Consider the following 14,077-nt stretch of genomic DNA (forward strand, 5'->3'; position numbering starts at 1 on the left):
CCTCATTCTACCATCCTCCAACAACTCTTTGTAAAAACGGATTTTTTGTTTTGTGCAACTCTCCTCTACCTCCTCCTTGTTATGCACAAGCTCTCATTGTATCGTCCTCCCCACAACTTCAGTTGTGCCAAGACTTCTCCAGGATTCAGTTAAGGACTTTGTTTTTAAAACTAGGGCTAAGTTATGGAGAAATTCTGAGCATGTACTAAGTGCCTTCCCTCACCACTGCAGCTAGAGTTCATGCAAAATGCAAAGAGCACAAATGACAAAACATGCATAGGACTGGGCTCAAAGAGTAGTCAATTCATTAGACTGGAATTGGGTGTGCAGTGGATTAAACCTGTAGTACCATGTCCACAACTCAGGACTTTTCTGAGTAAACATGCAGCAGATTAGGCTGCAAACCTCCTTGCAGAAGTAACTTGTGCTGGAATCTTATGCACACTTTCCTGAGGTAAGCCTCAGTAAACATAATGGGGTTACTTCTAAGTAGGCATACATAGGATCGTATGAGCAGTATATATCTCCCCTCCACTTCCAATCCCCTCCCTTCCTATTTTTATTAAAGCTTTCTGTTCATGGGAACATAGGAAGCTGTCTTATACTTAGTCAGAACATTGGTCCATCTAGCCCAGTATTGCCAACACTGACTGGAACCATCTCTCCAGGGTTTCAGCAGGATTCCTCCCTAGCCCTATCTGGAGATGCTGGGGATTGAACCCTGGACCTTCTGCATGCCAAGCAGGGGCTCTACCACTGAGCTTCAGCCCTTCCAACTGCTGGTTAATGACAACTGATAAACAAAAGAACCCCAGATTTGTTCATAGACTCATAGAATAGTAGGGTTGAAAAGGGCCTATAAGTTCCTCTACAACTATGGGCATCTCTACAGCAGCCTAAAATCCTGCATTTAAAATGGGGCTTTCTGCTTCCGTTTTAAATGCAGGATCACAACAACTCCCTTTTTCACCCTCTTCCTTCTCCCTTGTATCTGAGTCTTCCATTATCTTTCATTGATTTCGCTCCTCTTCCTGCTGCTTTTCCTCTTTTCACTGAGGGAACTCAAGCAGAACACAACGGGGTAATTTGATAGCTCATTATCTGTGATCTATTTAAAAACAGAACAAAGGGCATTTAGTGCAGGAGACACCTTGGAGGTTCACAGCTTCATGTAAAGAGCTCGCAAACTTCTGTGAAGGAGCAATCTCAATCGCAGGATAAAAGCTCCATGTGAAGAAAGCCTATGTGAACCCACTCTTCTTGAAGACTTGGATGAGGAGAAAAAACAACTCTTGTCTATTTGCATGAAGTCAAATACAGTTCAGAACTTCTCTTGCTTACCAAAGAGAATTCCCCAAGATATGCTCTGGGTAGAATAAAGAAGAGATGGAAAGACCAGGATAGGGGAGAGAAGATGAAGAAAAGAAGACTGGTGATTAGAAATGGAAGGGAGGGTGGGGGGACAGAGAATGAATTCCCCAAGCCAAGTGTCTCCTTGCAGAGAGGTAGCACTTCAGAGGTATTTAGGAGGCTGTGGAGGGTTTGTAAGGATTACACAAATTAACTATATGAGGTGAGGTGGGTGAGGGCTTTTTCTGCCTTTTTAAAACTGTGAAACCTATTGAAAAGCCCCAGCACTTCCTTGATCATGATGTCATAACAGTCCTAACCCTCCTTTTGGAATAATCTTGAGGCCTGCAGCTATTTAAAATGACTTAAAATGAAGGAGGAGACAGCCATTTGTGGAGGCTGATTGAATCTTTTGCTGTGCTGAAGCTACTAAATTTCTGCAGAAGCCAAAGATTCTAGTTAGGGGCAGTAAGCTCAGATGCTGTGTGAAATACCAGTATTTCACATGGAGCTCTTCCTTCTCCCTCTTCAAAAAATCAATGCAAGCAAAAAGTAATTGCAAGCAGTGGGCATATAAGGCTAGAAGAGTAGAGGGAAGAGAAAAAAACAATGAGTGGAAGGAAAGATGACAGCCTCCCCTTTAGTTTAAAGGGCTGGTGCTTTCAGACTACACTTCCTATCGGTCTTCTAAGGGAACCAGTCCTAAGGCTTCCTTAGTAACTGCGAGGCTACTGGGCTCAGACGGAAGAAGCAGACATGTATTAAGGCAGATGATGGCAATTGGGGCTACTCAAAAAGGTCTGGGGCCTGTGCCCAGGTGGGGTCTCCCTTAACAACACCCAGACTGTTGCCTCCCTTAACAACACCCAGACTGTTGCCTCCCTCTGTCTAATGGTAGGGCTGTCCCTGGCTATAGGATTATGTTGTCAACCAGCTTTCTAGTTTAATAGTTCTCCATATCATCCTTCAGTGGCTAACAAGTTGCTCAGTCTTGGCTTTATTAAGTAAATATTTTTATTTACTATGGGACACATGCTTCTTTAAAAGCTCACTTTGCATTTGTTGTTGTTGTTTATTTACAGAGGAAGGCTAAAAGGAAGTTTGTCCTTTTAGCCTTCTTCCTCTGAGGTTATCTGAGGAAGAAGGCTAAAAGCACAAACACTCAAAGGGTAATACTAGTTGTATTCATTTCCATGACTGCCCTCAAGCATTACATTGTAAAAACAGGATGAAAGCTTAAGGAAAAGGAAGGGAACAGCCTTAAACTGCGGTGGGGGGTGAGGGTGTACAACTGAAGGGACCTTCAGCAATATTTCCAAAAACGTTTCAGCGGTGTTTTAAGCTAATACTAGCTAACAGAGTATTACATGGTAATGACACTGTGGGGCACATGCTTCTTTAAAAGCTCACTTTGCATGAAGACAGAAAAGCAATTGTCTTTCACAGCCGCTCCCCATATTCATCTAGTATATCAAAGCCTCCTTTTCAACTGCACTCAGCCTATGGCCAAAGCTTGTGACACTATTAAAAGCATTAGTTCATTTTTGTCTTGTGTGGGAGGCCAAGAAATTGCAATTATGTGACAAGTGAACAATGGCACAATTACATTCCCAGTCCCTTTAATTCAATTCTCTCTCTCTCTCTCCCCCCTCCCCCCTCCCAGTTTACAAATGATTTATTTATTTATTTATTTATTTATTGCATTTATACTTCGCCTTTTTTCCTCTTGCAAGGAACCCAAGGCGGCTTATATTATTTATTTATTACATTTATTTATTACATTTATATCCCGCCTTTTTCCTCCAAGGAACTCAAGGCAGCATACATAATTCTCCTCCTCTCCATTTTATCCTCACAACAACAACCCTGTGAGGTGGGTTGGGCTGAGAGTTTGTGATGGGCTCAAAGTCACCCAGTGAGCTTCCACGGCCGAGTGGGGACTAGAACCCGGATCTCCCACCTCCTAGTCCAACACTCTTGCCACTACACCGCAGAAGGTGCAAAGTGTCAGGCACATGATTTCAATGAGCTTGACTCCTGTAAGAAACACTAGGCCAAACTCCGCGTTGATGCCAACTAGTGCATATGGCAAATCAGGACCTGGCAGAATCAGCACAAATGGCACAACTGAAAATGGCAGCTGTGGTACTTGGTACTTTTTGCTGTACTCTCCTCTTGGAATACAAACACACACACACACACACCAATCCAATGATAAAACTAGCCATGAATTAAACTCCATTGGACCAAGCTTCAGTGTACAGCCATCATGAAATTAAGAATGCCCAAAGAACAACCTTTATTACTACATCTTGCTGAAAACCATAGTGCAGTTTTTCAAAATGATACACAAATATTCATAGTGTGGATGGAGCTTTAAAAATCTCCACAGGCAGCATTATAGTCATTCCATAGGCACAGCATAATTATGTGTTGACACCCCCATGCCACCCCTTCCATTTAAAAAATCTTGGTAGAATGTGCCCTATCAGTTTTTTTAAAGTATTATTTGCATTACATTAACTGAACGGTGACTTTGCACTTCTGCTGGATGCAAACTCAGTATTTCCTCACTTTGGCACAGGTTGTGTGCTCACTGAAGCTGTCATGTCCACGAGTCCTCCTCCCTTTTCCTTCTACCCTGTTTAGACTCACTTTAGAATGAAGTTCTTGCTTAGCTGACACAGGTGATGTGTAGTGCAGAAATGCAGAGACACTGGGAGGTTAGTAGTGCAGGGTTCTCTTAGTTAACAATCCTTTTTTTAAAATATAGCAGCATCTTTGAAGTATTAAAAGTCCAGTTTACTGTTCAAGTTGACAACATGACAGTATCTTCCTGAGTCAGCTTTAAAGATACAGTGATATTGCTGGGGGGGATGGTGGTGGTAAAAAAACAAAACACCTTACTGTACCTCTGTATTTTATTGATTTTTTAAATACATGAACTCTAGGTACAAAGATTGATATTACAACTATAGAAGGATAAATGTTCACCTCCTACATTGCAACAGATTGAAGACCTTACGAGACTTTCAACATTTGAATGGGTGGTATATAGATGCCACCTGCAAATGGATACTTATTTGGATATTTGCTTTGCTTTGCGGAAGTTTATGTATAATTCTTAGCCATATTTTCACACACACTTCATATGCATGTATTGAAATTGATATAGTCAAATCTATGTAGCTACAATTTTGTTTCTTTCTCTTTTGTTTTGTGCTGTTAAAATTTCACAATAAAAAAATAAACACAAATGTGTGAGGAGGGTGCACCGTGGGTAACTATGGGTTAGATCTAGGGATGGCAGAGAATTCCGCTGGGGACCCAAATGAGGCCGGATTCTTTTGAATCCGGCCTCCGGAATCTGCAGCGGAATGGATCCCTTACCTCCGCCTCCCGAGGATTCCCTCCGGAATGGCATGCCAGCTCCGGACCACTTCCAATACGGTAATGGCGGCCACCATTACTGTATCGGAAGTGGTCTGGAGCCGGCGTGTGTCTCCGCGGAATCATTGCTTTCATGTTTTTGATCTAGGCCTGCTAGAAAATATTAACAACTACTAGACTCACATAGTTATAAGTTGAGGTCCCTCCAGGGCCAGCAGATGTCACATCACCTGAAGTGGGAGGGCCTGACTCCTCCTCCTCCCTACTTGGTTGTTTCCATCAATGCCTTGTCCTGAAGAGTGATCCCTCTTCACAATAGAACCAATTACCTAGGGAGGTGGTGGGCTCTCCCACACTGGAGGCCTTCAAGATGAGGCTGGACAGCCATCTGTCAGGGGTGCTCTGACTTGGATTCCTTCACTGAGCAGGAGGTTGGACTCCATGGTCTTGTAGGCCCGTTCCAACCCTACTATTGTATGATTCTAAGTCTCTACCAGATTTGTGCATCTGGATCCTGCAGTGTTTGCCCATTCTTCTTGGCAAAATAGCTCAAGCTCTCTCAAGTTGGATGGGGACCATTGGTGGACAGCAGTTTTCAAGTCTTGGCACAGATTCTCAATCGGATTGAGGTCTGGGTTTTGGCTGGGCCATTCTAAGACATTAAGGTTCTTGTTTTTAAACTAGTCTAGTGTAACTCTGGCTGTATATTTACAGACATTGTCCTGCTGGAAGGTGAACCTTTGCCCCAATCCCAGATCCCTTGCAGACTGAAACAGGTTTTCCTCTAGAATTGCCCTGTATTTGACTCCATCCATCTTGCCCTCAATCCTGACCAGTTTCCCAGTCCCTCCCAATGTAAAGCATCCTCATAACATGATGCTGCCACCACCATGCTTCACCATGGGGATAGTGTTCTCAGGGCAATGAGTACTATTGTCTTTGTGCCACACAGAGCGTTTTGCGGTAAGGCCAAAAAGTTGTTTTGGTCTCAGCAGACCAGATAACCTTCTCCCACATGTCTGCTGTATCTTCCCCATGCCTTTCAGCAAAATCCAAATGGGATTTGATATGGGGTTTTCCCCCATGGACAGTTTCTCCCATCTCAGCTGTGGATCTCTCCAGCTCCTTCAGAGTTACCATTGGCCTCTTGGTTGCTTCTCTGACTAAAGCCCTCCTTACCTGATCAGAGAGTTTTAGTGGACAGTCTTCTCTAGGCAGAGTCACGGTTGTACCATATTCTTTCCATTTTGTAATAATGGATTTAATGGTGCTCTGGGGGATGTTCATAGTTTAGGAGTTTATTTTATTTTATTACGCAACCCTGACTGGTGCTTTTCCAGAACTTTATCCTGGCCTTTTGATAGCTCCTTCATCTTCATGATGCTGTTTATTTAGATATGCTCTCCAACAAACTCTGGGGCCTTCCAGAAACAGGTGCATTTAATCTGAGATCGTGTGTCACTTCAATGGAGTCCACCTGTGTGCAATTCAACTAATTATGTGGCTTCTGAAGGCAGTTGGTTGCACCAGAGCTTATTTAGGGGTGTCACAGAAAAGGGGGTGAATACTTAAGCAATCCAGACTTTTTAGTTTTTTTATTTGTAAATCATTTTGTAAAATATGTAGATTCCCCCCCCCCTTCAACATTATGGACTATTTTGTGTAGATCAGTGACAAGAACTACTAATTAAATCCATTTTAATTCCACAACAAAATGTGGGAAAGACAAAGAGGGGAAATACTTATACAAGGCTCGGTATGAAAAGCATACTTGTTGACATACCACTTGAACTACTAAGCTCTTGCATTTCCAACCCCTACTTTTATTTACATCACCCCTTAGAACAAGCAAATTTAGATGGAAAAAGGCCATTATGCATTTCTTAGATTTTCTAGTCAAATCACAAGTATTTAATTCTTCCCTCCACCAGCCATTTTGTCTATATTTTAATTGACTCTTTGATATTTTGTTCCTTTAGGCTTCTTGGACATTGAGTTCTCAGCTGTCACCACCAGCAGTTCTTCCAGCAGGCAGTACTGAGGGAGATGAGAGGGAGAGCAGGGCCATTCTGTCAGTCCTGCTAAAAGAATGATTTTTCCCCTCTTCCCTCCCCATCCCTTTTTCTTGTGTGTCATGTCTTTTTAGATTGTAAGTTTGCAGATACCATCTTCTTTAATTGATTACATGTAAACTGCTCTGGGAGTCTTTTTGGCTGAGGAGCAGCATAAAAATACTTCAAATAAATAAGACATGTCCTCAATTATATCAGGAGATACAGCTTTTAAAATATATTCTGGCAACTGTAAATTTCATAATGATCAGTCAAACAGTTCTGATTTTATGAGGTTAGAACAGCCCGCACCCTGAATTATCCTTTAACATGGTGGGACCCTTTTTCTACTTAATTGGCCTTAACAATAGCCATCATTACTGTGATTGCTATAAATTACTGAGAGTGTAACAACTTTGTACTCAGAAAAATGTAGGCTTAGTTAAAATTGTTAACTAAGGAATATCAGGTGATATGTTTTCTTTCCCTTCACCAAATACAAATATTGTAACTCCTAGCAGGAATGAGTCTAAGAAGAACTAAGTTTAGTATTACATTAAGGGCACTATGGCTGCTAGACAGCAGCTAGACAGTCATACAATTTTTCATTTTCTGGGAACCAACCTTGGAGCCAGCACTCTGAGGTTGGTTCCCAGAAAACTGACTCCCCTCTCCTCCCCCCGCCACCTCGTAGGCGGTGCGGTTCATCCCCAGCTCTGTGCTTGTAAGAGCAGAGTAGAGTGGGGGGAAAGGGGGCATTCCTAGGGGCGGGGCAGGGATGGCGGAAGTGCCATTACGACACTTCCTATGTGCTGTCTGGCCTCCCCCCACCCTGCAGTGCCCTGGCTAGACAGCTGAAATCAGCCATCTAGCTGCAAATGCAGGGTGGCTGGAGCACAGAGGAGAAGATCCCCTTCGCTCTCTGCCCGCCCTGCATTGCATAGTTGGTCACCTCTGAGTTCGGAGGTGACCAAATATTCCCATAGGATTGCCCTAAATGTGCAGTACACTAGGCCAGCACTTGTACCATCAGATAAATGTTGTGTGATAGTGAGCAATAAAGTGCTGTATCCTCTATATTAGTTCAGACATTCTTTGAGAAGATCCTGTCCTACCTAAAAAGTATATACTTCTGGGATTTCTAGATGTATGTGTTTAGAACTGGGTTGAGCTAATTTAAATAGTGGACCATCCGTTCCATGAAGTTTGATTCAACAGGCAAGGCTGACAGTGAATTCTGGCAGCCATGTGACCTGAAGGGTCAAAGGCATTTTTTCTGGCTCGGGGGTGCACATGAGTCTGAAGGAAAAAGATTAATTGGTGGGACTCTGATGAAACTCTGTGCTCAGCCATGGATCATTCACTCAACCTAAAATACTACTTATGGTTGATGCGTGATGGGTGTAAGGATGTATTGGAACTTGTCCTGACCCCAGAAGCTGATCTAGTCAAAGCAAGTTATTATAGCACTCAAACTCAGCCCTGGGATGTCTTTAACACAAAACCTTGAATTAAAACTATGAAACCAACCAGGTTTTTATACAGGTACTTAACTCCAAAGTAGCTGCCATCACCTTACCATATACAGATAGATCTAGATGCCTGTCTACCTTAAAGACTAGCACTTCATACATTATCTTGTACTCCTTACAACAACTGTGTAAGGTGGATGACGATGACTGACTGATTGAATTTGAGCTGAAGCTGAAAGAGGGGATTGCTGAAAGTAGTGAATTCACTGTAGAAGAGATATTTGAACTGGGGACTTCCTCATTCATACAGCAGTCTCTTAGGGAGTTTCCAAATGGAGAGCTTCAAAAGGCTTTGTGCAGCTATTCCATCTTTCTTTCCTTAACAGTTTTTTTGTGGTATGAAAGGGGGAAAAAACAGAAGAAGCATTGGGAAAACATAGGAGAGTTATGAATCGAAAACATCATCTGGGCCTGTTGTAAACTTCCATGAATTAAGCATGGTGGTTGCACAATAAAAGCCTCATCTGGAAGCACCCTTAACCAAAACCTGCAGAGCTCTCCCATTACCGCTTTTAAAAAACATAGTAGAGATATAGAGATCAGGAAATATAACTGATTTGAATTTAATGACCTATCTCTTTTTCATGTAGGATGCAAGGATTCTATATTACCTGTGACATTTCTTTAGGTTAAGAGATTGGAAAAATCCTAGGCCACACTACTTGCTGTGTACCATCATGCTTTGTACATATATGCATTTTGCCTAGATTAGACATACATTTGCTGGGTTCCCAGACACCAAGGGTGGGCAAACCTCAGGCTTCAAGGACTTTATTTTTTTACCAGAACCCCAAGGTCCACTAACCAGAGCCCAGGTGCAAAAGAGTGGCACAGGCAAGTGGGACATACCCTTAGAATTAAGGATCAGGGTGCCTCTGAGCACGTGTTTAGTCTGGGAATTTGTGATCAGTACCAGCAGAACAAAGCACCCAAGTCCTTTCCCACAAAAATTCACTCCTGGTTTTCCCCCACTTCTTTTTCAAAAACCTTATTTAGGGGAAAATCTTTTTAGTTGTTGAGATTTTTAGGCAACTGGGAGAGAACATCCCTTGCCAATTTACTGTAAATCACCCAGAATCTACCAGTATATTCTGATCTACCTTCTGCCCACCCTTGATAAACTAATCATGCTTTTGAATATAGTGAAATAAACTGACATACATCTTTAAAAGGAGCAAATCTTCACTGATTTGCTGACTGAAATGCCAGTTTCTGCTACTCCTTGCAAAAATCACTGCAGCCAATTTTCTGCAGATTCAGTATGAATGGGCATGATATGTCAACTTTCATTCATGTGTCTACTGGTTTGTAATAAACCTAGTATGTTTTTATACCATGCAAGAGCCTGGGAAGCTGCTCATACTTCAGAAGGCTTTCCTGGAGCAATAAGCCAGTCATAGCTGTAGCAGATGAAATCCAGCTTCTACAGCCTCTCACTATGGCATTTTCCAGGGGTGTTAGCATAATGAAGCTAACATGGCTCTTAGTGTGTATTTCCATGTAATTTCCAGTTGCTGTTGTATTGAGGAGAATATACAATTTGTATTTGGACATCATTTTTGATAGAGTTCTTCAAAGAAACTGTTGCATTATATATTTCTTCCCACATTGTTGAGACAACATAAGCATTACCTTCTTATCCATTTATGTTCCAGATGCTGCTGCAATTCAACAACAAACTAAAATCCTGAGTGCTCCTGTTATGGTAATTTCATTATTGTGTCTCTACAGGAGAAACATCATGTGTTCCACTGTTGTAACAGGGTCCCGTGTTCTCTTCCTGGTGTTGTGCATTGCCATCATGACAGGAATGGGATTGTATAAAGCGACACCTGTGTGTGTGTGTGTGTGTGTGGTAGAATGAGCAAACACACGTTTGGCCAGATATGTCTTTCACAGCAGTAAAGCAATATAATATTGAACATCTTTGCCTACTCAACTGAGCAGAGTGAAGAAAAAGTTTGCAGTTCTTATTGAATACAGTGCCTCCAGTTCTCTTTTCCCCATCCTTCACAGTGGTGAGGTGATACAACAGAGTAAGGGTGAAGAGGTGTTTGTTCATGCACCTGAGCAGGGCAAGAAAGCCCTTGTGGCAAACATGCATAAGCTTATATTGATAGGATTTCTAAATTTTCATGTGTGAGTTAATCCCTTTTATTTCAACTGAATCTAACAGTTCTAGCTCTAATGCGTTCTGACCTATTTTACTGAAACCAAGTGTTACTTCCCATGGGATTAGGGCTGCTCTGTAAACTAGTATTCTTTATATAGGCTTACTAGGAGGAGGAGGATTTCCAAAGAGACAGTTATGACACTTTGCGTTAGATATCTAATTGTGGAGGAGAAATTGGCAAAGAGGTATCTGAGCTAAACACTTGTGAATTCATTAACAAATCTTTCTCTGTAGCAAAAATATTTTCCTCTTGTGCATCATACCACTGCTCCTGCCAGCCCATTATCATTTCACAGACAGCAATTGTTCAACTGTCAGAGAAGGCTGCCTGCCAGAGGTTCCACAGGAAGTAAACACCAGCATAGATTAAATAAGGCTTCATTGATCCCATGCCAGGAAAAGTCAGAACAATCGTAAAGTATATCTTCAGCATCCTTTATCTCCACATCCCCATAGGATTAGTATTTTATTTATTACAAATTATTGTATAATCAAGGAGACTGTTTTTAAAACCACACAAAAAAGCAATCCTAGAAGTAAAATGGTCTTTTTGGACATAGCAATCAATTATCCATTTACTTTAAAAACTTGATTGACAGCATTCAGTTCATGGCACCAGAAAAAAATATTGCAGCAGGGAGAGAAATAGGAGCTGTAATGATTCCCTGTGCCACAAGTGCCTTGTGAGGCAGGCCTGTTGTGCATGATTCTATTTGATTGGTAGAATCCTGCCTCCATCTCCTTTTCCCTCTAAGCCTGGATGAGGGGACTGCAGAGTTACAAGCTAGCTATCTGCCTGGGAATAGGCAGCAACCACCTGAGAACTGTTACTACAGGCAAGCAGCCTGCTTTCGTTTTATTTCCCCTTATGCACAAATATGTAAACACAGATAGATGGGCATGAGTGGCTAGGCAGGTCAGGAGAGAAGCCTCTCTTGCTATCCCTAAAAACTTATGCTCAAACCTATAGTGGTGAGAAAACGTTTAAACAGAAAAAAGACTGACATAGCTGGCTGGAGCATGCTGGGAGTTGTAGGCCTTTTTTCTGTTTAAACATGCATAGGATTGCACCCTTAAGTATCTTACAGTGGTGAGAAAAAGTTTGTGATCCCTAATGATAATTACAGAAATTTCATAGTTTTACCATGATAGCCTTCATGAATCAAATCCAGTCCTCTTCTTAATATCCAATAGGGTTTATATTAACCAATTCCATGTCTTGTGAACTAAAACAATGTATAAATTAGGCAGACAATGAGTACTCAAGAGTCAGAGTATGTGCAAAAGTAAGTGAACCCCTAGTTGCATCAGCTTAGTTAAAAGGAATAATTAGAATCAGGTGTTTAAGTAATTAGGTAGCTCTTCAGGGGTGAGCTTGGGAGGCCCCACCCTATAAAAGGATCAGAAACTTTGTGAGTTAGGTCTTCACCATAAGGTTGTGTGGAAACACATCATGCAATGATCAAAAGACATCTCTGAGGATCTCAGAAAAGTAGCTATTGCTGCTCATCAGTTTAGAAAGGGTTACAAAACTATTTCTAAGGATTTGGGCCCCACTAATCCACTGTCAGACAGGTAGTCTACAAATGAAGAAGGCTCAGGATGTCATGGCTGTAATGGACATTCCGCTTTGGCCAAAGAGACTCCATTTTATGTTAGCAGCCATAATAAGATTAGGGCAAGAATGTAAGGCAAGAATACTTAGTGAAGGCTTAGCTTAACGCAGAAAGTGAAGAATAACAGGATGCAGTTTGTGGGTGTGGTCAAGCTAGCGTTTTCCTGTCTGTCATCATGACCTTTATGAACTTACATCTAAGCTTTAACACATTATTGCTTTGTATGAGAAGCCGCAATGATGAATAGCAAATACAGAAGGGGAGGGCATGGAGGAATGTGGTTTAGCGTACGTTGTTATCAACCATAAAAGAGGGTTGAAAGTTCTGTTCTGTGTCACTCAAATGTTTGGGGTGAACCACTGCGATGTCTATACTCCATCCTGAATAAAGCTTTTTGTGAGTGCAGACTGTGTTAGTGTGGTCCTTGAAAGTCCAGCTAAGCCGTTGACCACAGTCACTCTACGTAGGAGTGGTTGTTGTACCAAAATCTCTCCAAGAACAAACCAGCGTGTCATCCAGGAAGTCAAGGTATTTATGGGAGGATAGCCAGGAGGATGCGAAGAGAAAACTCTCTGGAAAAGACCCTGATGCTGGGAAAGACTGAAGGCAAAAGGAGAAGGGGACGGCAGAGGATGAGATGGCTACATAGTATCACCGATGCAATGAATATGAACTTGAGCACACTCTGGGAGAGAGTGCAGGACAGGAAGGCCTGGCGTGCTATGGTCCATGGGGTCACGAAGAGTCGGACATGACTGAACGACTGAACAACAACAAAGCCAGGAGGAAACCACTGCTCTCTAAAAAGAACATTGCTGCCCTTCTGAAGTTTGCTGAAGATCACATGGATGATCCCCAGGACTTCTGGAACAATGTTCTCTGGACAGACAAGTCAAAGGTAGAACTTTTTGATCTCAATGAGAAATGTTATGTTTGGTGAACAACAAACAGTAAGTTCAAACAGAAGAAGCTCATCCCAACTGTCAAGCATGATGGTGGAATGTGATGGTCTGGGCCTGCTTTGCTGCCTCAGGACCTGGACGGCTGGCCATCATTGACACAACCATGAATTCTGCAGTGTATCAGAAGATTCTAGAGGAGAATGTCAGGCCACCTGTCCATGAGCTGAAGCTGAACCAAAAGTGGCTCATGCAAAAAGACAATGATCTTAAACATACAATGATCCTAAACATTCTACAAAAGAATGGCTGCGGAAGAAATTCCGTGTTTTACAATGGTCTAGTCAAAACCAGGTCCTAAATCCCATCGAAATGTGGCAAAACCTGATGCAGGGAAGCTCTCAAATGTCACTGAGTTGAAGCAGTTCTGTAAGGAGGAATGGGCCAAAATTCCTCAAAACCCTTGTGAGAAACTGACCAACAGAAGAAATGCTTACTTTTAGTCAGCAGTGCTTAAGGGGGTGCCACCAGGTACTGGACCTAAAGGTTCACATATTTTTTTCACACATGGATACTGAATGTTGAAGTAGTTGTGGATTAATGTTGAAAAAGCATGTTTGGGTGTAATTTGTTTAACCACGTTATCTGTTGTTCTTTACCTAGGATTATGAGGTTAAGATCTAATAACATTTTAGGCTGGAAATAAATGACAATAAATTACAATAATAAATTACAATTTGTTCACAAACCTGTTCTTGCCAGTGTAAGGTCCAAATTGTAATTTATTAAAGGAATAAGAAAATAAAGTGAAAGCTTGCTAACCTATGCAAAACTCAGATTTTACTTTCTTGGGCTCCAAAATCACCGCAGATGGTGACTGTAGCCATGAAATTAAAAGACGCTTGCTCCTTGGGAGGAAAGCTATGGCAAACCTAGACAGCATAGTAAGAAGCAGAGACATCACCTTGCTGACAAAGGTTCGTATAATCAAAGCTATGGTTTTCCCAGTAGTAATGTATGGCTGTGAGAGCTGGACTATAAGGAAGGCTGAGCGCCGAAGAATTGA

This window comes from Heloderma suspectum, chromosome 1, assembly GCF_057233095.1.
Source record: "Heloderma suspectum isolate Gila_16-S chromosome 1, 16-S_ref, whole genome shotgun sequence".
Taxonomy (NCBI): domain Eukaryota; kingdom Metazoa; phylum Chordata; class Lepidosauria; order Squamata; family Helodermatidae; genus Heloderma; species Heloderma suspectum.